Raw genomic sequence first — 27,500 nt, forward strand, 5'->3', positions numbered from 1 at the left:
CGCGAGGCTCGAACCCAGGACTTTCCGATCCGAAAGCGAGTGTCATACCTCTTGACCACATAGCCGCACGTTGAGCGTATGGCGACTATCTTGCTCAAGACCATAATTCGCTATGAATGGAACTAAAAAGTTGATTCAAATTTCAACAAATAAATCGTAAAACAGTGGCATGTTGGTGTGATATTTACTTATTTACAGGCAACCCAAATAGTTACGGTCCGACGTGCACTTATTTGCAGGTCTGATAACCAAATTCCTTATGGGCTCATTGTAGTAATTGAAAACTCCAAATATAAAAGACGTTAAATATTGTTCATTACAACAATGTTAAATTAGTCCCATAAGCAGGTTCGGATGTCAGACCTGCATACATGTACACGTTGTTACGATCCCATTGGTGCCATGGAAATATGTTAAAACCAACGCAAAATAGTGTCTATTACTACGGCTCATAATTGTGTTCGGTTATCAGACCCGCCAACCTGTGCATCTAGTCCTGGGGTAAACTAGATACATGAAATTGACCGTCAAGCTTATCATATAAAATTTGTCTCGAAATTAATCCTTTCATTTCAGATAATAGTTTTCGTTTCTTAAATTAAAAAAAAGTAACATGTACTATCTCTGATCATGTTGACGGCAAACATTAAACAAAAGATCTAGTTTTTCCCGACACAATGCCAGATTGGCCTGGTGAATCACAAATACAACATAATGATTAGCTTTATTATTAATTTTTGGTACTTTAAAAAAAATATAACTCCAACCAGCCCGCCTAGCTATCCCTTATAGATAGAACGAAGATGACGTCACTCAAGTCTTTATTATTGTATTTTGCCATTCCACCTTTATGGGTACTTCTCACTAAACTGTATTAACCAGACTATAAAAAATGTCATGGTTACACAGAGTTTTGTGTGTTGGCCTGTTATACTTCCGGATGGCAATGTTGTGAGCTTCTTAGCCAAGCGCATACTATCTATAGTGAGATCCTGTAGTGATTCAGAATGGAACGTTTAGGTGATTTTAGACTCGCTACAAAGGTATATTTCTCAAGGATCTAATTCTGATCTTCGCTGAACAAATATTAAACTGTTTTAAGTATTTCTGCGGTATTTTTGCAAAATCGTCTTCCTTTTAAAATAAATTAGCGCTGAATGACCTTAAAGTGTCGTGACACATTATCCCTTGTGCCCTTCGGGCCAAAATGCCCAAATTATCGTCCCCCACCCCTCAATGCCCCAAGCCTAAACAATAAGAAACCCATCCAAGAAAAGATAACCAAAGTTATGAATAAATCGTTGGTCTCTCCATTTCTATTATTAATGAGATGGACAGGGAAGGCCGATAAGACAGGAGACTTGACCTGTCAAATGTGCAGTGCATGTTATTAATAGGTCAATGTGGCAACAAATCAATTTGATATTATGAGAAACGCGACAACATCAGTTATGAAGATGATTCTAATATCACCGTCGTCGTCGTCGTCATCATCATCATCATCATCATCATCATCATCATCATCATCATCATCATCATCATCATCATCATCATCACCATCATCATCATCCAAAATTGATTTGAATACAATTATTGTCAATTGAGAAGTATACTAATTTGTATAGCTTTTGTCTTCTCTATCAAAAATGTTGCTGCCCTCTGCTGCCTGGAATAGGCTTCAACAGTCGTGACGTTACTTTCCTTGTTATGACGCTTAGTTACTTAGTAGCAGGTTCTAAATCATCGGAACAATGGCGGACGCCCTTATGATCTACTTCTCCGACGAGTATGAAAGTGTATCCAGAGGAGAAAAACATTATAAATCTGATCATGTTTTGACTTGTATTCATTCTAATCACATGACATGTGAAAAAGTTCTGGCCAGCATGAAGAATAAAAAGGACCGATTTTTTCTAGTTTAGACGTGACATCAGACTGTTGAATCAAATTCCCGTTGATCACTCTTACTGGACCATAATGGCTCTCAAAAATACGTTACATGGGGTAAATAGGATTATTTACATACCGATTTACATGCGTTTACGGGCGTGTAGTTAGATTTCTCGTCTCTGAACGCCAGCTACTAGGCAGTTTAACAACGGGGAATCAATTAACACACGGACCCCATTTCATTCTTTGTCTATTGAGGCCGGTTATAGAGTATAGAGTGACCCTACAATTAGTAAAATCACAACCACCCTAAAAATACCGCACACTTAAATATATTATCAACTAATCGGGCCATTTGTGACTGATTGTCTCAAAATGGTGTAAAGCAGACCTACTTACTATTACGAAAAATTCGTAGAATTTAGAAATTTTGCCCCCAATTTCAGAAAAGTGAGTGGAGCAGGCGCTTATGTTGATAATAACAAGAAATGAAGTGATTTCCAGAAGACAAAAGTTAATAAAAATTTCAGAACTTCATGAGCATCTCTTGGTCATTAAATCTTATTGAAAATGGAAGTTGATGCCAGACTACATAATTTTAATAATGTGTTTTGAGGGTAAATCTTTGATTTTTGAAGTACACTATAACGAATGCTATTTTTATCTCCCCAAAAATACAAATTTTTAGATTTTTAAGTTGGAAGGTGTGTGTTATGTCTGGATGAGTTGGACCTTGAAAAATGGAATCAGAAATAAAATGATCAGAAATTGGACCCATAGTTTTAAAAAAATATTTTTGCAATTCAAGAAAAAGTATCTTTCCTCCCCCCCCCCCCACCTTCTTCCGCCACAACGAAGTGAAATACCCAGCATTTCCTATCTGACGCTATCAATTGAATTCTCTAACCTTTTTCATCCCGACACGACGTGCACATATATGGAGGTCTGACATCCTAACCCACTTATGGGCCTAGTTTAACATTGTTGTAATGGAACATATTTTGCATCATTTTTGAGATTTCCATCACAACAATGAGTCCATAAGGAAATAGGTTATCAGACCTGCAAATAAGTACACGTCGTTCCGACATAATACCACTTTCAGACGGTATATTACATTCGGCTAAACACGAAAAAAGGCCAGAAAGTTGGTGACATGTTACTACTTAAACAAAAATATTTGGTACCTAACAAGAAATATGCAAATAAACAAAACATGATTTTGTGTAAGGTGTATGGTATGGACCTTTAGACCATTATCCAAAAAATATTTAATAATTTAAGGACATCATGATGTAACATTTTGAGTGTAATCCAAAGTTTTTCAATTCGTGGATATACTTTGATTTCATCAAAAGATTACTACGTGGACAAACACCGGAGATAATTTGCCTACTATCTCTCTCTCTCTCTCTCTCTCTCTCTCTCTCTCTCTCTCTCTCTCTCTCTCTCTCTCTCTTTATATTTATATGTATATATATATATATATATATATATATATATATATATATATATATATATACGTGTGTGTATGTGTGTGTGTGTGTGTACTCTAAGTATAATTTGATTCGTTATTTTACAGAGATAAAAAACGGATAAAAGTGGCTCGTTATAGCAAATCTGATTCTAGTAAGGTTTGCATACATCTACAATTCACAATTCATTTATATTACAGTGAGTTAAATGATATAAATCATTCCAAACTATCAATAAAAAACTATTTTAAAAATTCAGCGTCCTCGTTTACCGGAACATTATAATAAGTTCACGCAGAAGGCCATTCCCATTGATAGTGGTCAGTGTACTGTAACGACACAAATGATTGGATGACCAATTAACACGCACGACGGGTTAATGTTGATGTGAGTCAATTGCCGTTACCGATTAAACATAATTAGTAGTTAATATAGTCAGATATTTTGCTCGATGGTGTTTTTACACGGTGGTGCCAGAGACTGGTTTATGGACTGTAAGAATAATAAGGCATTCATTACTGACACATTAGGCGGCCAATGAGCCCGTCGACCGGTAATGTGTACTTGAGTCTGCAGTGTCCAACGGACATCAATAATTACTGCTTGCAGGTTTTTTTAATAGGGCGGTAATCTATTGAATCTTAAATTTTTATTAATTCGACGAGATAAATTACGTATCTTATAATATGGAATGTCTGTATGAATGCCACGCTAATTATCTTGATAATAAAATAGATCAATTTAACAAGTTAACTGTTGTACCCTGGAAAGACACGTATTTAAGATTTTGGTCAGAAAATTTGTCCTTCAAATATCGATCGATTCAAATGACCCTCATCTTGTCAAAAATTCTCAATACTGGGACTTCGCAGCAGTTAACTGTTAAACTAGTCAACTTATACAATACTTTCTAAAACACGCTCACTAGTATTTTATCATCTTACATTCCTGTACAAAGCCTTGATGTATTCTGCCATATAATGACAAAAAGCTTCTTTTTGATTTTGACCATTGTTTTTTTTAACTTCAAATATAAACGGAATAAGATGATTTTTCCACTTAACAACATTTCTTAAACCCGCGAGGTAATTCAAGAAGTCGTTTCAGGGACATCTTAATTCTCCTGTATATGTTTGAAATTATAAATTGTACCGCAGTTTTCCATGATTTAAGTTTATATTATTATCCAAATAACTAGTAAAATATTTTATTATTCAACTTTTTTGCAAAGTAACTCAAGAGAGTTTGACCTTTCAACAGACCAATTAAATAGTAGGTCTATTGCAGACAATGGCCACCATGTCCCTTCAATCCTCACAATCATCAGCCTTATTGAAGAAAGCCACAAACCTGCTTCCACATAACATTGAGACTATTTCATCATTTTGTCTTTCTCTTCTTCTCTTTCCTTCTACTTTTCCAGTTAGCAATTGTTTTTTACTTTATCATTCTTTCTGTAAAGAGCTCACTCTGATCAATAATTGACAATGAATATCTAGTTGTTTACCATTATTCTGCGACAATACTTTTAAAAATTCCAATTCATATGAGGTTAACTAATCAAAATTATTAAACCTAAAAGAACCCATCCAAGAAGCCTCGGGTTTCAGAACAAATGACAAGTCGAGGACCATCTTAAAGCTTCGATAAATACCTTTTCATGATTAAGGTTTATATTAATAAATGACCCGTAAAACACCCTCTGCAAGTCTCTCGTGCGTCGCTATATTTGGAAAAGTAGAGCTCTTTAGATTTACGAACTTTTGTATGAACTTTAGCAATTTTGAGCGGCCTCAAGTATAGTATAATGCGTTCTTTGTTGTTGCCAAGAGTCATACAAGGTCAGTCACAGAGTTGAAACTCATTACCGTAACCCCTATAATGGCAAGGTCAACTGTTTGGCACCAGTCGAAGAACTCTATTGTTTTAATGGTTTGTGGTGTGGTCAGCGACCCACTTAGAAGCTATTATTCATTTGTCCATGTTTTTTATATGTGACTCACTGCGTGTATCCGGTCCATTGTATGAGATGAGTGGGCGAGGTTAGGGAAGTTAAAGTTAAAAATAATAATAATAATAATAATAATAATAATAATAATACTTTATTGCATCCCAAAAAGGAAATTTTTTGTACAGACGTGTTATAATTTACACATAAGATAAAAATACAATGGAAATAGGATGTATATATATATATAAAAAAGGAGCAGCTCTATAACCAGAGCTGCGCTTTATAATATAAATAATTTCAACACTGTAAAATAGTTAAAACTGTCACTATAAATTGAAAATTGAAAAGATTGCAAAACAAATAAATTAATAAATTAATATTTATATTTTAAAAAAGTAAAAATGAGAAAGAATTATATAAAATGATTATTGCTTGTTGTTATAAAGCCTAATACTGGACGGCAGAAAAGATTTTCGGTGTCTCTCTGTTTTCGTTGAAATAGAGAAAGGGCGACCACTTCTTTCTGACATAATAATTGATGGTCTTAGTGGATGATACTGGTCATTTAATATTTTAGTTATTTTATTAATACAAAATTTCTCGTATAAAAGATCTACATCGTCAACATCATTTATATAGCGTTTAATGGATTTTTTAATATTTGAATTTATTTTGTTCCTTTCCACTGCTAAGCAATTGCCTCCCCAAGCTGTTATACAAAATGACAAAACACTTTCGATTACTGCTCTATAAAATAATGTGCAGAGGGTTTTATCTATTCTAAACTGAGAGAGTTTTGATAAAAAATATGTACGTCTGCACATCTTATGCCTAATTATTTTCAAGTGTTCATCCCACTTGAGCCTGTCATCAATCGTTACACCAAGGTATTTGTAGTGAGGAACTCGCTGGACGAATTGGTCCTTTAATTTTAACGGTTCTATCGGTTCCTTCACTCTCCTAAAGTCAATCACTAGCTCCTTTGTCTTGCTTATGTTAAGCTCTAGGTGGTGGGCATCACACCAAGACACAAATCTATCAATTTCTTGCCTATAAGCCACTTCGTTGCCATTTGTTATGAGGCCTTGAAGAGCGGTGTCATCTGCAAACTTTATTAAAGGTACACTCAGGTTTTGACTTCTACAGTCATTCGTGTATATTGTGAATAATACTGGGGACAATACACAACCCTGAGGAGCACCAGTATTAGTAGTTATACAGGAAGATTTGTTTTGTCCTAATTGAACATATTGTGCTCTCTCCGTAAGAAATTCGAGCACCCAAGCAATTATATACTTGTTTAAATTCAGACTAGTCAATTTTTGAACAACCAACTGATGTTGCATTGTATTGAACGCTGAAGAAAAATCTGCAAAAAGCAATCTGCAATAGCTCCTAGCGTGATCTAGATGCCTGTAGATGTTGTTTGTAAACAGCAAAATGGCATCCTCTACGCCACGTCCTGGTTTGTAAGCAAATTGATGACTATCACTCAATGGCATAAACTGATTCCTAATTTTAACAAGAACAAGTTTTTCTAAAGATTTCATGACTATTGAAGTCAGTGCAACAGGTCTGAGATCGTTCATAGTTTCAAGTTTTTCTTTTTTTGGAACAGGAATAATTTTTGAAGTTTTCCAAAAAAAAAAAAAGCTAAAATTGGGACATCTAAGAATGTTAAAGTTAGAGATAGAAAACTTTATGAATGAATTTATTCTATCAAATTATATAAGTAGCAGTCCCTCGTAGCCATAAGGCCCGTGGTGCCGGAGTTCATCCCGGTTTATATAGCAAGAAACAGACAATTACAACTGCTTGCTACCCATTTGATAGGATGCTAGTCTATCGTAAAGTACTTTCTGCCACCTCTAACAGGCACTGCTGGGTGGACAGGAAATCATAAAAAATCGCGACTTCTCCCGATCCCTGTGCGTGTGAAGAGAGTGCTCTACCAACTGAGCTACTGGAAATCCGTCTCACATTATGTAGGAATGAACTTAAAATTAAAAATCATATTCAAGTATCAAGTTCATACCTACAAGTTACTGCTTTGAAACGACTGATTACACACATATTATCATAATTATCCGAATTCACTGAGTTAAAGCTTCTCATTTGGATGAACTAGAGTTGAACTTCTCGTACAAAAAAAAAAAGCCCGAAACAAACATACAAAAAAAACTATGCATTTTTGCGCTCAGCCCAATGAGTAAACGACCACGCTCTGAAGAAAAAAAAACGCGTTTTAAATAATTCGTTCTTCAAATATCGATAGAGTCAAATAACCATCATAATGTCCAAAATTCTCACACCCATGACTTATAGGAAGTCTCATAAAGTTTTTTTAAAAAAATGAATATAACAGCTTCATAAAAGACCAAAATACCAAATACGGAACGTTTCGGCTCAAAACCCTTCTTCAGCCAACAACAAAAAACAATAAAGCCATAAGTACATTAATGTATTTATCCCTTTATTGTTTTTGTTGTTGGTTAAAGAAGGGTTTTGAGGCCGAAATGTTCCGTGTTAGGTTTTGTTCTTTTTTTAAAGCTTTTATATTCATTTTTGTTAATTACTTTTTACAGTCCACAGCTTCTAGTAGCTAAGTATCACAAAGTCCGTTGATATTTGAGGGACGAGTTTTCTGGCCAAAAGTTTGAAAGAGTTTGTCAGTAGACACGTTGCAAATCAATTAACCGAATGGTTAAAAAAACCAACTCTCAACACCTGCTTGCCGGATATAATGTACGAACACACAAAACTATGTGTAACCTTAAACATTTATAATCTGATTGATTTTAAAAATAACCCAGAGCTCAGTGACGTCAATTTCGTTCTATAATCGACTCTTTAGATGGTTGAACACCCGCCTTTAGATTGAAGGGTTGTTTATAGAATTGTGGATCGTTGAATAGAACTTTTAGCATTAAAATAAACTAAAATAACTAAAGGATAACTCAACATCCACTAAACGTGCTTTACGAAGGATCCCAAGCCAACAGCAACACTAAATTAACCCGTAGGACGAGGCATGACGCCTGTAAGGTGATATTACTTTTTTTTCCGACGGAGACAATGTTGGTAATGACTAGGTACTCATTTTTCCACCATGAGTACGGCGAGAGAATGTGAGTAAAGACGCTTGCTTTCGAATGGGAAAGTGAGCAGCGCATAGTTCAGTCCTTGGAAAAGGCTATTTTTAAAATCAAATTCTCTCATTGTAGTCAGATGAAAATGAATACCTGACCGTTAACAGCACTGTGTCTGTCGAAAACACCCCCACCCCCCTATAATATCGCCTAACGGCATTGTGTCCCGCCTTACAATTTAAATGTTGCTGTTGGCCAGGGACATCTTATAAAACACTTTGAGCACGTTTAGTGAGTATTGCGATATATAAATGCCCAAGAATATATTTAAAATACATTTTCCATTTTTATTGTAATGATGTAGTCCACAACACTTGTTTATCATTGTTTTATATCCTTCTGGTGACTTTCACCCACTCGATTTTTAAAGTAATTTTCAAGTTTTCTTATCACTTAGTCTTATTCCCCCAGACTTCAGAAATTATTCTTCTATCCTGCATGCAATGCACGTAACTTCCACCCATCGCCCTTAACCGAGAAAATGTAGCTTTCAATAATGGGATGATTTCATCACTTCTTATTACCCTATTTCCTAGTCACAGAACGCCATTAAATATTACTCACTGATAATGATAATACTATTAATGGCATTGGATTGTGCAGATGTTTTTTTAATTAGATATTCGGTTGAAATGTGCGAAAACCATTAGATAGACGTCTAGTTGTTATCTGGCACATAAAACGCGAAGGTTGCACTTCAAAAAGAACATGTGATTATTTTCCCTTAAGTTCTTTGCAAGATACAGGAAGCTTACTTTTCCAGCAAAGGACGTGGAATGATAAATGCAGTCACTTTATAATATAGATAGAACGAAGTTGATGTCACTCATGTCTTTGTTATTGTTTTTTTTTTTTTGACATCCGCGTTTATAAGTAATTCTCACTAAACTGTATTAACCAGACTATAAAAAGTTCATGGTTACACAGAGTTTTGTGTGTTGTTCGGTTATACTTCCGGATGGCAATGTTGTGAGCTTCTTAGCCAAGCTCACACTATCTATTGTTATCATGTTTGATTCAGGCAGTGTATGTGTGTGCTTTGTAAGACTATGGGTTAATACAAATTGAGAATTTTTCTTAATGGAACTATTCTAACTGTCTTCATCCTACCCCCCCCCCCCCACCCCCCCATAGTTCATTGCTTGTGGTATGTGATGCAAGCGAGGGTCGACAGTGAATAATACAACCATTAAAATCGTCCCAACTACCGGGTAACCTCTATAGTGTAATTAATGGTAGCACGTCTGAGGTCTGAGGTTTGATCCCCAGTCGAGGAAGACTGATGTTTTGGGATGGTTTATTTTCTTGTAGACTCTCTTTCTTTGTTTGGCACTGTTTTATAGATAGAATGAAGTTGACGTCACTCGGGTCTTTGTTATCGTTTTTGCCATCCACGTTTATAAGTAATTCTCACTTAACTGTCTTATCCTGACTATAAAGTGTCAGAGTTTTGTGTGATGGTCCGTTATACTTCCTGATGGCAATGTTGTGAGCTTCTTGGCCAAGCGCATACTATCTATACAGACTATTCATATCTTTGAGTTAACACACGGATATTTAACACACTTTATTACTTATTGCTTCCTGCTATGGGATATTTCTGGTTTGTCACTTAATCAGTTGTTGAATATTGTTTTGATGTCATAAAAAATTATCAATCAAGACATATCTAATGTTATGGGTTTCTTTTTAAATCAATGTTGTAATGCAGAATATCGTGTTGTTATGAGAGTTATTCAACAATAACGGTGGGACCGTAATACCTTTAGTTATCAAGTTGGTAAAATATGTACACTCAGACTTTAATTATATTCTATTTTAAAGAATAATGTTTTTTGATTAATTATAAAATTGATGTCTTTTTCCATACCTATGATGATTTGAAAAACAATATTTTGCTTTAAACGAGCTTTTATATAGCGCAATATACCCTAAATGTGCTCAAAGCGCTTTACAAAAAGTCCCTGACCGACAGCAACAAGGAGCATGTAAAACGAGACATGGCGATTGTTAGGCGATATTACATTTTTTCAGACAGAGACAACGCTGTTAACGACTAGGTCTTTATTTTACACCTGAATACGGTGAGAGCACGTGAGAAAAGTCTTTTCCAAGGACTCAACTATGCGCCAGTCGAGGCTCGAACCCAGGACCTTCCTATCCGAAAGCGAGTGTCATACCACTAGACCACATAGCCGCTTTGAATCTTAGACGTATCTGGCGGGTTATAGTGAGTGGCTTGCGATGATAGGTTCATAGGAATGGTAACACATTTGATTTTGATCAGAATTGCTACCATGCCCATTACTCCGACATAATAGAAAAAAGGAATCCTTCAGACCCATTAGGTCCATGCTAGCGGATATTGTGGGTTTTTAGTTTTTAACCCTCTCCTTACCAATTATAGGACAATCGTCATATTCGTTACGATACAACCAACATTTTTCTTATTCAAATTTCTCTTGTACATCATAAAATTTAAAGAAAATGAATAGTGTGATGTTGAGCATGTTTTGCTAAAGAAATTATGCATGGCAAGAAATTACTGCTATTGTGTCAGAGTGATAAAAGAATATATTTTTGTGTGAAGATTTGGGGAAAATCTTGAAAATGACTGGTAAGGAGAGAGTTAAACTAAAGGCATATCATCATTACAAGCTGCAAAGAAGAGCTTCCAGTGGCCATCATGGTGGACCTAATATGATGTTATTCCGAGTTATTACGGAAATATCAATACAACATGGGATTGGTCTTTATACGGAAAACCGGTTTGTTTTCAGTCTTGACAAACGAAGGGGATGTGTTTCCATAAACACTCCCGGAGGGACTGCGATATAACTGTGGTCCCGTAAGATAACCGGGTCTTTGTCCGGGATTATTAGGGCTTGCAATCCCAGCTGCTGTCAATGACCAACATATCCTGGTAGTTTATTCCTATGTGAAGACTGACCATATTATCGGACCCCCGTTATATAACAAAATTGGTGTTCACTGATGGACTGCTCAAATATAAACAAAGGTGGTTGGAGACCATATCGTCATCATATCGACTTTTGGCGGCGATATTACGAGAACGACATTAATAACATTGCTGCGAAATAGTGGATAATAATAATAACGACACAGGGGTTTTAAATCAGGCCCAAGCGCGTTCCCCATAAGGCCAACTCTAAGTTCTCCAAACTCTCTCTCTCTCTCTCTCTCTCTCTCTCTCTCTCTCTCTCTCTCTCTCTCTATCTATCTATCTATCTATCTATCTATCTATCTCAATGACCCATAGTTTTGACATTGTTCTTTAAGAGTTCAAATTCGCATCTCTCAAACATTGTCGGTGAAATACCATACGAATCAGTATTGGAAGACGTGTACATTATATTTGCAGGTCTGAGAACCCAAATTGTTATGGTTTCGTGATTGTAATGGAAATACTCTCAAACCAGCGCAAAATATTCTCCATTACAACAATGATAAAACAGGCCCATGATTACGTTCCGTTATCAGACCTGCAAATATTGGCACGTCGGTATTAAAGTATAATACCACAAGTTTTGCTCAATGTCGATCGCCCCAGATGCTCTTCTTATCTCAATGATGCACATTTCTTATCTTCCCTTTGACTCGCTGTTTCTCAGTTGTTCCTATTTTTTCTCTTTAAAGTCGGTAAATGTGATTCGTTTTGGTCGATAATCATAGTTCATGAAAATGTTTTAAAAAGGTAAATGTGATCTATCTAAATGGTGTCAGACCAACGTGTACATAAAATATGCAGGTCTGACATCCAAACGCAATTATGGGTCTAGTTTAACATTGTTGTCATAGACTACTGTAGTTTGAGTCATTTTTTGAGATTTTCATTCAACAATGAGCCCATAATGAATTGGGTTATCAGACCTGCAAATAAGTGCACGTCGTGATAGACAATTAAGATGCTGGCTTATTTGTTTTCCTTTGATTGATTTGATGTTACATTTACTGTCGTCTCCTAATACATGGCCAAAAATTCGCCATCTGTTTTGAGAATGTGGGTCCCTAATCAGACTTCATTACATTACTTGAAAATATCTCCCATCAAAATCCCTGTTTCTCAAACATTCTCCATGTGGTTAGTTGTTGATGGAATGCATAGACCTAATATTCAGCTTTACAAACAACATCGAACATTTCTCCCCGGGGAAGAACGGACGTCAGAGTCCGGACGTCTTTGTAATTCATCTAGAGCACCCAGAACAAGTCTAGAAATCATTGAGGCAGGAGAAAAACTCCCCCGAGAAATTATCTAAAATTGTGAATGACCCATATTTATCAACCTAATTAGTAAAATCTAAAGAGCTATAAACAACACATGTCCCATAAAAAAAATATTAAATTTAATCAACAAAAAAGTAAATTTAAACATGAAAAAAGGCGAAATGATATTTATACGTGTAGCACCTGTCATTATTTATTACCATTCTCTTTAATATGAAAGAAGGGAATAGGGAAGTGCCAGGTGAACAGAAAAATACCTAAAGAAATCATGATGTCTGATGCCAAGCCCAGGAACCAATTTATACGACACAGCGGCTGAATGGGAAGGAGAGAGAACAAGAGAGAGAGAACAGGAGAGAAAGAGCGAGAGAGAGAGAGAGTGAGAGAGAGAGAGAGTGAGAGAGAGAGAGAGAGGGGGAGGGAGAGAGATGAGAGATAGAGAGAGAGAGAGGGGGGGGGGGGAGAGAGGGAGACATTAGTGAGCGAACGCCCTAGTGCTGAACCATCCAGCTCCATTCTCTTACTATAATCTTTCTCTATTTCAAGTAATCTCAATTAGGTATCTACTCTGTCCTGTCTCATATCCTGTAAAGTGAAAATAAATCAAAAACTGGCGCCGATCTACCTGTCGTAATGACCTTCAATCAGAATCCCTATTATGCCCACATCCTATAAAGGTCTTAGATATGTTAGCATTAACACACCTGCCATAATAGTGGCTTGTCAAACATAGTTCCAACCAAAACATATCAAGTTCTGGGTATTTTTTAAAGAAATACTTTTATCCATATCTTTCCTTTGCGTTTCATGGCCTTTTCTAAGATCTTCAGACAATATACATTGATGATTACATAACCATGTGTTAATACAGATTGCAATTATACAACGCTTATGAACGGAATGGGGGTCCCGATAGCTCAGTTGGTGGAACACTCGCTACACACGCAAAAGATGATCCATCTATCCACCCAGTAGTGATTGAATAGCTGGATCTGTCAGATCTGACGGAAAGCACTTTGCGATAAACTAGCGTCCTATCCAAAGTATAGCAAGCAATTGCTATTGTCGGTTTCACAAGCTATAGAAACCGGGATAAACTCCAGCTCCATTGGTCTAATGGCTCTGTACCACTAGGGGTCAGCAGGTATGAAAGGTAAAACCAGAAAACACACATACAGTATCTCTGGTAAAACTCATGCTCTGAGCGATTTAGGTAATTTCTTTCATCTCATAATAATAGAGCAGGGTCCAATTAATTAGCACACGAGACAAGACAAACAGCATGTTCAGCGCTTGTACAATTCTAAGATAAGGTCAACGGTGACGTGCATCTCATGGACCTCCCCATACTTAACTCCAATATCCGATGGGACGTGGAAAATGTATGCAGACTGGTGTAAGATAAAAATATGAGAACGTGATTATGAAACAGTGCTTGACATGACAAAACAGAAAGAAAAATACTGGGAAAAAAGCCAAGGCTGATTTTTAAAGATTTTTTTTTCTTATATTATTTCTTTTTCTATTTTGTGTGGCACCGATTTATACATTCCTTTTCAGATTTGTATCCGTCATTAAGCACACTCATTCCTCTCTGGGTCGAGGGAAACATATTGAGCTTTATATAGCGCAATATCCACTAAATGTGCTCAAAGCGCTTTACAATGGGTTCCTGGCCAACAGAAACATTTAACATGTAGGACGGGACATGCCGCCTGTTAGGCGATATTACAATTTTTCGGACAAAGACAAAGCTGTTAACGGCAAGGTACTCATTTTACACTTGAGTACGGTGAGAGAATGTGAGTAACGAGCCTTTTCCAAGGACTCAACTATGCGCCGAGCGCGAGGCTCGAACCCAGGCCCTTCCGATCCGAAAGCGAGTGTTATACAACAAGACCACATAGCCGCAGGGAAGGGGTGGGGGGGGGGGGGGGAAGTGCCTTCTTCAGGACCCCAGCAGTGGGACCAGCTATTTGGATTGATGTCACCCCTCCTGTTCGTTGCCACGATCAATGTCGTGTGACACGAGAAGTAGTGCCGACTCAACCCTGGACTATAATATTATTATGACATGGTTAACAGAAGGTCTTCTCCCCATACTCCCAATACGACGCACACATATTTGCAGGTCTGATAACACAACGCAATTAAGTATGGGTGATATAACGCGGTTGTAACGGACAATATTTTGCGTTGGTTTGAGAATATTGCCATTACAACAATGAGCCAATAACAATTTGGGTTATCAGACCTGCAAACAGACACACGTCGTCCCAATAATATATTGCAATCCAGATCAATCCATGGCACCCTATTTTATCCATCATTCGCCAGCTAATATCGTGGGGTCATTAATCACAATGCTGGACATGGGTGTGGATTAATATTATTCAACGAACCCCTAAGAGACAGGCACATCGACCAAATATGTAATTGAAAACTCTACACGCACACATTTAGGTATATATGCCTGAAAAAAGTGTAAATCAATTTCAATCAATGGATTTGGTTGTCGTAAGATTCCAGACTTTAGTCTGGCGGCTACAGACTTCTAAACGTTTCCAGTTTCTCCCCACAACCCCGCATTTATATATATATATATATATATATATATATATATATATATATATATATATATATATATATATATATATATATATATATATAGAGAGATAGAGAGAGAGAGAGAGAGAGAACTTATGTTCGTTTCAAGCAGTTACATTTCATATGCATTAAATAAAAAAGGTATACATCGAGGGGGAACAAAACGTGAAGCCCAAAGCAGTGATATAATAACGTTATCGAACGTTGTAGTTCTTTCAATTTCATGAACATTATTATACCTTTGCTTCTATTATGATCATCAGGACCGGGAGTACTAACTTTCTGGCAACCCATCTAAAGTTTCATGGTAGTCAAAATATCTAATGAAATGTAATTTAACTTGCTCAACCCTAACCCCGACCATATCCGTAGTTAACCCGGGTTACTTTTACCCCATGCCTCTTTATTACATTTTTTATGTGACAAATTAAAGGCGTAGTATCAAAGCCGACGTTTTTAATTTTTGCATGCTAATGGTAGTTATATAAAACAATCTATGCACATGCTTATTTTTAATACATTTTTTCCAGTTTTGAAAAGAACCAAAAATCTCTAGGATTGAGTGAGTTAACAGGCCACATATTTTAATCTCAATAGTCCGGACGGACACCATCAATATTTACTTTTAAAATGCCTCTTCTCTTTTCCAAAAGGTTTCAGAAATTTACTCTTGCCTTTGATTTGCCTGTCAGTGTTTTAAGATTACACCTGTCCTTATCAGATTACTATGATCTATCTATCCTGCCGGAAGCATCAAAGGCACATAAAGATTTCCATTCCTAAAACCAAGGTGTGGCTGTGTAGTCTTGTGGTATGACACTCGCCTTCGGATCGGGAGTTCCAGGGTTCGAGTCCTACTCTAATCTTGTTATATTTGAGTCCTTGGAAAAGGCTCTTTACTCACATCTTTCATCGTACTCAGGTGTAAAATGAGTTCCTTGCCGTTAACAGTGTTGTTGCTGTCCGAAGAGAAAAATTAAAGCGACTAGTAGGCATCTTGTTTCTTTTGCATGTTAAGTGTTTCTATTGGCCAGGGACCACTTTTAAGTGCTTTGAGTGCGTTTAGGTTTTAATGTTTTTGATCAACGCAAGGAATGAGTTATTGATGTTTCGTATACTCCTCCGGTCAAATTCATTACTCATATTTATATATCCATCCCCGTCAATGGGTGAGCAGTACCGCTTCTTGTCTTGAAAAAAGTCACTCGACGTTGAGAGCGGCGAGATACCTTGATTGATAATGATGGTTAAAACTCTGGTCCCGGTGTTGTTTGCAATCCATATTTGACACACTCAACTCAGGTGTTTAATATGGTAATGGGCATTGTTAAATATTGTAAGAATTATAGCAAATAAGTTTATAGCATGCGAGTCTTACTGTATAAAATGGTTAAAGTTTTCTTATTTTATTATTATACAACTGCCTGCTCCACACTTTTTGCACATATCATAAAAGGGTCAATGTTCACGGAATTCGCAGGTTATTCGACTGTATTAGTACTTGTCGGCCTACCTAATTATCTTCCGTCAATCAAACCCTTTCTATAATTTTTCAAGTGTGTTGAGTTAGAGAATAGTTTTTAAACCCTTGAGCCTTTTTTGTTGTCATTGGATTTCAGGATACTGTATTAACAATTTTTATAATTGTATTTTATTTAATACCGAGGTGTTTAAACATTGTGATTATGCAGTCCTCACTAACACTGAGAAAAGAACCTTCGTATTTATATAGTGCAATATCACTAAACGTGCTCAAAATGCTTTTCGAGGGGTCCTTAGCCAACACAACACTTAACATGTAGGACAGGACGTGACGTGATGGCTCTTGGGCGATGTTTCAATGGAAGCCCATCTGATTAGGCTCGTGTGTTTGTACTGGAGGCTGCTATATTATTATATTATACGCATCGTTCAATATTCTCTCTGTCCATTGAAGTAGAAGAAGCAACTAATTGAAAAACTACATCAAAGATCGTCTTGTCTCCCTACAGGCTTATCTCTCTGTCCTGAGAGTAGGGGAAACGTAGACAGGTGTAAGCAAACCAAATTATAGACACTGGCGTACTTCCAATTATCGTAGCCATTGGTACAGTCTCTACCAATCTACAAAAAATCTTTAAAACTATCTACAGGTGAGGATGGTCCGATAGCTTAGTTGGTAGAACACTCGCTTCACACACAAAAAAGACTGAGACCGATCCCGGGTGGTCGATATGTTTTTTTCTGACACCCCCCCCCTCCCGATCCCCCACTCCTATCCATCCAGTTGTAAATGGGCCTGTTAGATCTGGCGGTTGAGTCCTATCAAAAGGGTAGCAAGCATTCAATTCTACTGTTTGTTTCACATCGGCTACAAAAGCCTTATGGCTTTGAAGGACTACCACAGATGATGATCGATTTGATTGTAATCTGACATTTTAATTAGACCGTATTGGTTTTGACACGAGAGCTATACTGAAACCAGAACCGCATCCATGTTTTTCCTCTCTATGTCACACCAGGAAAGCAAGCACTTAATATCTGGGATAAATGGTCAAACCATTGTTTGTTACCAAATGCCCCAGTGCGGTATTATGTCGATTTGAAAATTGGATTCATAGCATAAAAATAGATTGTAGTTGTAGACATAATAATAATAATAATAGTAGTAGTAGTAGGTAGTAGTAGTAGTAGTAGTAGTAGTAGTAGTAGTAGTAGAGTAGTAGTGAGTAGTAGTAGTAGTAGTAGTAGTAGTAGTAGTAGTAGTAGCAGTCAGTAGTAGTAGTAGTAGTAGTAGTAGTAGTAGTAGTAGTAGTGTAGTAGTAGTAGTAGTATAGTAGTAGTAGTAGTAGTAGTAGTAGTAGTAGTAGTAGTAGTAGTAGTAGTAGTAGTAGTAGTAGTAGTAGTAGTAGTAGTAGTAGTAGTAGAGTAGTAGTAGATAGTAAGAGTAATAGAGCAGAAGAAGAAGAAGAAGAAGAAGAAGAAGAAGAAGAAGAAGAAGAAGAAGAAGAAGAAGAAGAAGAAGAAGAAGAAGAAGAAGAAGAAGAAGAAGAAGAAGAAGAAGAAGACGAAGAAGAAGAAGAAGAAGACGAAGAAGAAGAAGAAGAAGAAGAAGTCTAACTAATAATGAGACATGGATCCGAAATGGTACAGAACTAGGTATACTTATAAGCGGGAATGATTACCTAACGAATTTATGGGATTGATTTATCATTGTTTTGTTATGGACACTATTTTTGCGCTTGACTGCGACAAATTCCGTTACATAAATGAGCCCATAACGATTTGGGTTATGAGGCATGCAAATTAGTACACTTCGGTACAGAATAATGGAGAAATGAATGTGTGCGCTGTCTTTGTGAGTATGAATGGGGAAGAGGGAAAGATTAGGGAATAAAGAAGAACAGAGAAAAAAAGAAAAGAAAGAGGTGTGATTAATGCAAAAATGATAGAAGGGAAGATGAGCAGCTTGGCTTGTTTGGTGACTAACAGTCGGGAGTAGCTTCCCTTTGTTCCCGGGAATATTCGAGCGGCGCGTAGTTGAGTCCGTGGAAAAGTCTCTTGACTCACATTCACCCACTGTACTCAGGTGAAACTTGAGTTACTGGCCGGTAACAGCGTTCCTCTCTCGGGAAAAAAAATATAATATCGTCTAACAGGCATCACGCCTCATCCTACACGTTAAGTGTCGCTGTTGGCTACGACCCTTTGAGCACGTTTAGTGGATGTTGCCCTATATAAAAGCTCAAGGTTTTTTGGGCTTTTTTTAAAGTTATTTTTTTTTCAATTTGAAAACAATTTCAAAAAATAGGGAGGCCTTTGCTAGGTCTGGTTGGTACTTTTATGTAATGTAAAAATGGGTGCATGGTGGGTTACTCGTGGAAACATCTGTTCTCTATTTGAACCAGACCCTTTTTTCTTGCTTTTTCTCTGGTGCTTCTGATCTACTTTTCCTTCTATTATCCTCATCTTGAATGGCGCTGAAGTGAACAAATACTAAAAGTGTCGTAAGCGAGTAACAAAACAAAACTAAAAGAAAGCAACAAAATAGAGTTCTCGTGGAATTTTCTGTTCTCTTTTACAAACAATCCCACCTTGTGTTTTATTTTTAATCTTACGTTTCCTTTGGTGCTATTAACTTCAGATCTACATATTTCCCCTATCATTCTCCTTTTACTGGCACTGCATGACCCAAAAGTGTTGAAGCTCCATAAAATACCCAAAAACAAAACAAAGCAACAACAAACACCAGCAAATTAATTTATTGAATTATAATTTTTCAAAAATTAAATTGTTGCTCTTTCTCCTCTCTCTTTTTGTAGAATCCGTCAACTTAATACTTATGGTACGGAGCCAGTTTCAGGTCTCTGGGCTCATCTAGTCGCCTTCGTTATCGAGCATTAACAGGGTAAAATCCACAAAATGAAACTAGAGGCACGATATAGATACAAACCCATATATTCCATTTATACAATTAATTATCAATAATTAGAACTGCGAACGTTTTCAACTAACATTACGACAGCAAAATACTGCAATTGAGTTCATTGTTATTACACATGGTAACGGGTGACCTCTAAAGAGAACAAAAAAACAACAACTCCAAGCTGTTCATCTTCCCTTCTACAATCGTTGATTAATGGAAATGTAAACTAGGTTACCTGACATTAAATTTTGTATGTCATCAGGTAACTCTTAGTGATGTCATGACGGTTATGGAACTCCGTAATTCATAAGTAGTCAGTGAATGATATTTTTTATTTCCTTTGAAGGCAATATAAATGTCTAGGAAGAGAACGTGATAATTTCTTTTTAAATACAACTTAAAAACTTAGATGTTTTTTTTTGGACAAATTGCAGGGTGAACTTTATCAATATACGAAAAAAGGCATTTTATCATTTTTTCCACATAAATTTATTTATCAAATAATAACAATTGAAAAAAGGTTTACTACTAAAATGGAGCAATATTAAAATCGTTAGATTTTTATCCATATATTCATAATTGTTATAAAATAAGTGTCGCTTTAGCTTTTCCTCTATGGGGGATGTAGAGCCATTTATATTATTTATATATTATCTATTGTTTTGAATATATTATCATATTGCTCTAATTATGAAAACAAAACATCACCAATCTGCAGAAAGAATAAGCCCCTATTCGTACAATTTTAGCTTTGCTCGATAACAGTAAGTGTTGAGCATAGTAATCCCGTTTATCAATTCAACTCTCTGTGCGGTAGGGTAGATTAGAATGCATCAATGTATTTAGGTCGAGATTATTTTTTTAGCACGATTTTCTTTTTACGAGCAAATTAAGTATCATCAGAAGCCTCATTCATCAAATCACACAGAATTATATCCGAATTGACAGCATGCCCTGATAAGGGGCCAGCATTTTAACCGTCCATTAAGTCTATTGTTGCGGGGTGGTTACATTCATTACGATCGCATTAGATGCGGGAATAGGTGTAGTTTTAGTGATAATAGAATGCACGTCCCTAGCGCTCGTCTAGACACCCATGACGAATTTGTTTCTATTGTACTTTACAGTATTTCATTTCACCGGAAGTACCCCTATGTTTATGTACCCGTTTAGCACCAGGCTTAGTACAGTTTATGCAATGTCACACGCAGGCCGCCGTTTAGCAATTTGACGTGACAATAAATATAAATAATCGGTACTCTTCGTACTCTGGGTGAACACGCATAATTTTGTTTTGCCAGAAAACTCGTTCTTCAAATGTTGATTGATTAAAATAACCCTCATCTTGCTACAATCTCTCAGACCTCGGACTTCTGAAAAAATCCAGGGTTAGAGAGTTTTTAGCAAGATGATGGTTGCATTTTTAATCGATCGACATTCAAAGAACGGGTTTGCTGGCCTAAATTTTAGAAACGTGTTATTCCAAAGTGCGACCGTATTGCGGTAGCTGCTTGTCCATAAGTCAGTCCCAAATGGGTGATTTCCCTCGACTCGGGGTGATTGTTTCATTTATAAGTGGAGCTGAATGGCACTTCAACTGCAGTGTCATAGATTGACTAAACGGCTTTTCCCAATAGGGTTCAACAGTCGAGACGTCACTTCCCTCGTAATGACCCATAGTAACTTAGTAACTGGTTATAAAATACCGGAACAATGGCGGACGCCCTTATGAAATACTTCTCCGACGAGCATTAAAGTGTACCCAGAGGAGAAAAACATTATAGTATATCCGACCATGTTTTGACTTTTATACTTTCTGATCACATGACATGTGAAAAAGTTCTAGCCAGCATCGCATGAAGAATAAGAAGTACAGATTTTCTTTGTTTAGAACAAAGCTGCTCTTTGCTGGGCGGACGTGACATCAGACTATTGGATCCTATTGGTCTGAAATATTTTTTTAAACCTTCAAACATCGATCAGTTCAGATGACCCACAATTTGTCATTTTTTGAGTACAAGACTTCTTGGAAATCTCTCAAATTTCCATTAAAAAAAGACGATTCCCAAAGTGTAAAAAAAATTAAACTCAAGGATTCTTTGAAGTCTCAAGGTATGAACGAGGAGCTGGAAATTGAAATAATAGGCGCAAATATGAAACTTGGGGTTTATTTCTATTCTTTATGGCGGAGAATAAATCGCATAGAAGTGAATGTTGGTATTTCTATCATCTCAATTCTACATTCACTTTTCGGGGTCCGATTCATCCCGACGTAATACCGTACTGAATGTGTAGGGCACAATTAATCCATAAATATTTACAACTAGAAAGTCACCTATGCGTGTAAATGATTTATATTGAACTAGAGTCTTTTGTTTTATTGCTTTCTGCTGCTTTGTGGTCTTATGACATGACACATGTGGGTCCTTAGTTCGATGCGTGCTGTGGCGGCGGAAATATAGTCCTTAGAAAAAACCAATTACTCATATTCCCTCACTAACTTCAGGTGTAAAACGAGTACCTGTGTGGTAAAAGCGTTGTCTTTGTCGCAATGAAATTGTATGGCAGTACAGGCCTTTTATATCGTCTTACAAATTAAGAGTCGCTCATTGGACCTCTTGGAAAGCGCCCATTGGCACATTCAGTCGAATATTCATTTTATGAAAGCTCAGTTTTCCTGTATAAGTGAGATTAAATTTTTAAACTCAAACCTGACATCGATATTTTATCGTTTTCATCAAATAAAACGTAACGTATAGTGCAACGACTGGAGAGTTCCTTGTGAAAACGTAAGATACAGGACTATAACTTACTAAATAAAAGGATAAAATGTAAATAGCTAATAATCGTTTATCTGAAAATGAAAATGGGTAATTGGAAAAGAAATAATACACATTATTTTAATGGATGAATTAAATACTGTTAATGGACAGGGCTATACACCCACTGACAGAACTTTAAATACTTAAAGCAACATTGCACGGACCGAGGCGCAACATATGCAGACTCTTTATAACATAGTTAATTATGCTTTACCTGTTATTCAACCGTCAAAGCGAGATAACCGTGCGACCACTTTAACCATACATCTGAGTTGAGTATGACTAAATGCATTACAGTATAACGTGGTTAAATATCGTTACATGTTGTATCTACCTTAAAAATTGAAGTAGTAGTAATAGTAGTAGTAGTGGTGGTGGTGGTGGTGGTAGTAGTACTAGTAGTAGTAGTAGTAGTAGTAGTAGTAGTAGTAGTAGTAGTAGTAGTAGTAGTTAGTAGTAGTAGTAGTAGTAGTAGTGTAGTATAGTAGTAGTATAGTTGTAGTAGTAGTAGTAGTAGTAGTAGTAGTAGTAGTAGTAGTAGTAGTAGTAGTAGTAGTAGTAGTAATAGTAGTAGTAGTAGTAGCAGTGGCAGCAGCAGCAGCCGTAGTAGTAGTAGTAGAGTTAGTAGTAGTAGTAGTAGTAGTAGTGGTAGTAGAAGAAGAAGTATATAATTGGACCAATCATGGCATTATAACAGGCTCTCAAACAACTGAATAAATAGCTACCAAATTTTTCAAGAAATGTTGAGTGTGCTTGGGACCCATTAAATTCAAATTTGGCGTTAAAAAAACATGTTATCTACAAACACAGACCATTTTCAGTTAAAGCACGATCGGTTATATTTTCATGATGATATCTTTTCAGTTATCAACACAATCCTCTGTTAGTTATTTTTTTTTCGAGATCAAGATTTATCAAACATTTTTATAAACCTGTATACTTTTGGCCAGTTTGATGTAATGAAACTTTTCATCTCACTTAATGTTTTTTACAATATTGGTTGAATATTCATATTAGAGGCAACCTGGGGGAAATGGATACATTGAGATCCTATACCTTGTGTGTTAGTAGTGATAGATTCATAGGTATTACCATTGCTAATTTCATAGGCTATTCTTCAATATTTTTAGAAGTGAGTTACTACCTTGGCGTACTCCAAGCCAAATTTTGATATTGGAATAATCTTTGAATATCGGAGAATGAATTGCCTTCATTTACCCTGGACACTTGAAAAACGTATCGTCAGTAAGACTAAACACTGAGTCTTCCGTAGCTGCCAGTTTTTGCTTCCATACTAACAACGACATATTATATCAAATATTATATATTTACAGGCTTTATAAAAGGCTACACCGGGACAATTGTAAAGAAATCTTACCCAGTTGCTTCAGATCAAATGATAAATTCTACAAATTTTATTATTATTGGAGATTTCGACTTTTATCCCAACATAACCCCTGTATCTAATATGAAAGATTACCTGTCCCAGAACGATCTCATACAGCACATAAATACACCGACCCACGTAGGTGACCATATTGGCTAATTAAACCAAGAAATAACAATGATGTTCAAAATGATACAGTGTACACTGGGCAATTTCGGACCACTCTTCAATCATCATAAAACTGAATATTATCAGGGAGACTTGGTCAAAGAAAACAGTCATTACGAGAAAAATACGTGACATTTTTCTGGACGACTTCAAGGAAAATCTTCGACCTGGTCGAAATTAGCGTCCGTCAGCATCGAGAACTTTTACAGTGTGCATATCACCATTGGACCATCGCGCCCCCAAAAGAACCAGGGCCATCACAGACCGACAAAACGCGGGATGGTTCAATGAATTGAAGAAAGACAAACGTTGAGCGGAACAGAAATGGCAATATTCTGGGCTACACGTGCATAAAGGTATCTTTATCAAATGCAAAAATAATTATAACCTGGTCGTTGAGGCTGTCAGGCGACAAATTTACGCATCAAAATTTGCAAATGTACGCATATGTAAAGATCTCCATTCAATAACAAAAGAATTAATGGGCTGCCAAGGATCCACCAGCATACCAGAATCGGAACCGGGTTTCAGTTGTGATCATCTCTCCAATAAAAAATATGAGCATCTTTTGACCCAACATCCCAAGTCACACATGCTCCCTACACTGGAAACACCCTTGATTTTCTAGAACAAGCTACGCCTGAAGATTTACTAACAATTATTCTAGCCAGCCCTTCAAAGCAATGTGATTTAGATCCTCTGCCCACCTTTCTTCCTAAATCCTTTATTGATGTCATAGACTTATCTATTACAAAATAAAAGATTCTTTCCGTCTGGGTATATTTCTTAGTCTGCACAAAAAGCCATAGTTAGACCCCTTTTAAAAAAGCAAGACTTGATTTTTAAAAATTGAGTAATTTTAGACACGTTTCTAATCTAACTTTTATCTCTAAATTTTTGGAAAAAATTGTCTTATCTAGCTATATTAATTTGCGTCATATCGATTTTTACAGCTTAAATCTAGCTTTTCAATTAGCTTACAAAGCCCGACACAGTACTGAACCTGCCCTTTTGAAAGTATATTTGTATCTTTTGGACCATGTTGATGATAAGAAAGTTTGTCTGCTAACCATTTTGATTTGTTGGCGGCAATCGACCCATTGACCATATGGTTTTATTGAACAGACTAGAATTCACCTTCGGTATCCGAGGCAGTGCTCTGGCCTGGTTTAAATTGTATTCAAATAACAGAAAGCAAATTGTCAAAATGAATTATTGCTTTTACTGAGAAACTCTTTTTTTATACGGCGTACCCCAGGGCTCTGTACTGGATCCTGTTTTATTTACTATAATATACACTCAACCCTTGTTGCAAATTTTCACAGAGCATAACATACAGTTTTACATTTACGCCAACGATACCCAAATATACAATTCAGAAATTATATAAAATCTCCCTGACCTAAACTTGTGACTAACACAGAAGTGTATTATACTGGATGATTTTAAACAAGGTGAAATTAAACGACAATAAAACTGAGGTTATGCTCTGTGGAAATTTCAAAGAGACTGTACGTAAAGTCGCTGAACTCACTGTTGTTCTGAATATAAATGGACTTAATATAACATTTGTCAATGTTGTAAACTATTAAGATGTACTTTTCGAGAGACATCTGTCTATGTCTAACCAGGTTTTTAATCTTTGTAAATCTTTAAACTATCAAATTAAAAGAGTTTCATCTATCCGTAATACCTAATTCTTGGTGCAATTAAAACACTCGCAACAACACTGATCATAGAGCACGAAATCGTCATGGTTATGCGCGGTATAAATGCTATTTATTATTATTATTATTATTATTATTATTATTATTATTATTATTATTATTATTATTATTATTATTATTATTATTATTATTATTATTATTATTATTATTATTATTATTATTATTATTATTTTTATATTATTATATTATTAATTATTATTATTATTATTATTATTATTATTATTATTATTATATTATTATTTATTATTATTATTATTATATCATTATTATTATTATTATTATTATTTATTATTATTATTATTATTATTATTATTATTATTATTATTATTATTATCATTATTATTATTATTGATTTGATCATCTAAGGTTGTGATGGAATGATTCTCTACGAATTTGTTGCGTTTCATTTTCTCAGCTATGGAGTTAGAGATCAAGATTAAGTTGAAGAATCAGCTCGTTAAAGACATAACAGTAAACTCAGTATTTTGTTCACCCCACACAAAACTGATTTCAGATTGTTGGTCATATATTATTCCTTTGAAGAATTGTATAGTTAGAATAGGGGTGTAAAAATTAGGGAGCAGGCACTGGTGTAAGGTAAATATATGAAAAAGATTGGTATGAAGCAGTGCCAAGCAGAGCATAAAGAAAAATATCATAAGAAAAAATGTTCCAAAAAATCTGCTCCCCTGGTCGGATTTTGTATTATGTTTTTTTTCTTCTAGTGTCCTTCCTGATTATCTGGTACTCTTTCACACAAACACGCATAATATAGACTAGCCGTGGAATTCTAATCATAACAAAGATTTATCGGTTCAATATCTTTTTATGGGTCGTATCTCTTTATAGAATGTCATTTCATAATGGGATATATCTTGATGAGAGCGTCACACCAGGGACCTCAATGGTTTACATCCAAATGCAGCGTAACGGTGTATCAGATTACAAATGTAGTGTATGTAGAGAAATGATTGGATTGACGAAAATAGTTGGGTTATCAATAATTCATGTAAGCTCTGCATGGTGCTTATCTGAAAAAACAAATGTTATAAAATATGTAGTCCATTAGGCCTATGGATCCACAGGTTATGCGAGTGAAAAAAAACACAAACAAAAATCGGTGGTCAAAATTTCATATCATCGATGTTAATATCAGTAAAATTGCTTGCTATAATGTTCAAGAAAATGATAAACAATAAAGTTGCATTGAGCAAGGTTTGTTGTGAAGTAAATAAAACACAACATTTTACTTTGATTAGGGGAAAGGGGGGAGGGGGGGGGAAGAGAGAGTAGTTTTTTTTCGATGACAATTTCAAGTGGCATTTCATATCTTATTTATATGGCAATTGTAGAACCATTACTGTCAAAAAAAAATAATCAAAATTATTCTTTAATATTTCTTCCTTATAGGATTTTTTTGAAAGTGTTAAATACTTTTGTTTTGTTCATTTCGAGTTCTTTTTTGCCTGTTTATGGTGCATTTGATTCAGGTCTTTTGTTGATTAATGTTTTTTCATTTGACTGAAGCTAAAGCAATAATTTACAAATTTGATATTTAACTCGCTCATTAATATGTCCATTTAAAGACAGAGTTTTCCAGATAATTGCTTCAATTTTCTTGTCAAAAACGAAAATTACAATTACATATCAATTACGATTAGATCTATTTAG

General features: G+C 35.9%; 1 protein-coding gene across 2 annotated transcripts in view; it reads left to right on the forward strand.

The window, feature by feature from the left end:
• LOC144970215 (glutamate receptor 4-like) overlaps positions 1 to 27,500 on the forward strand; it is a 66,891-nt gene that overhangs the window by 28,232 nt on the left and 11,159 nt on the right. The gene's annotated exons all lie outside the window — the stretch shown is intronic.

This window comes from Berghia stephanieae, chromosome 4, assembly GCF_034508935.2.
Source record: "Berghia stephanieae isolate SIO BIC M18660-M18661 chromosome 4, UCSD_Bste_1.3, whole genome shotgun sequence".
NCBI classification, from domain to species: Eukaryota; Metazoa; Mollusca; class Gastropoda; order Nudibranchia; family Aeolidiidae; genus Berghia; species Berghia stephanieae.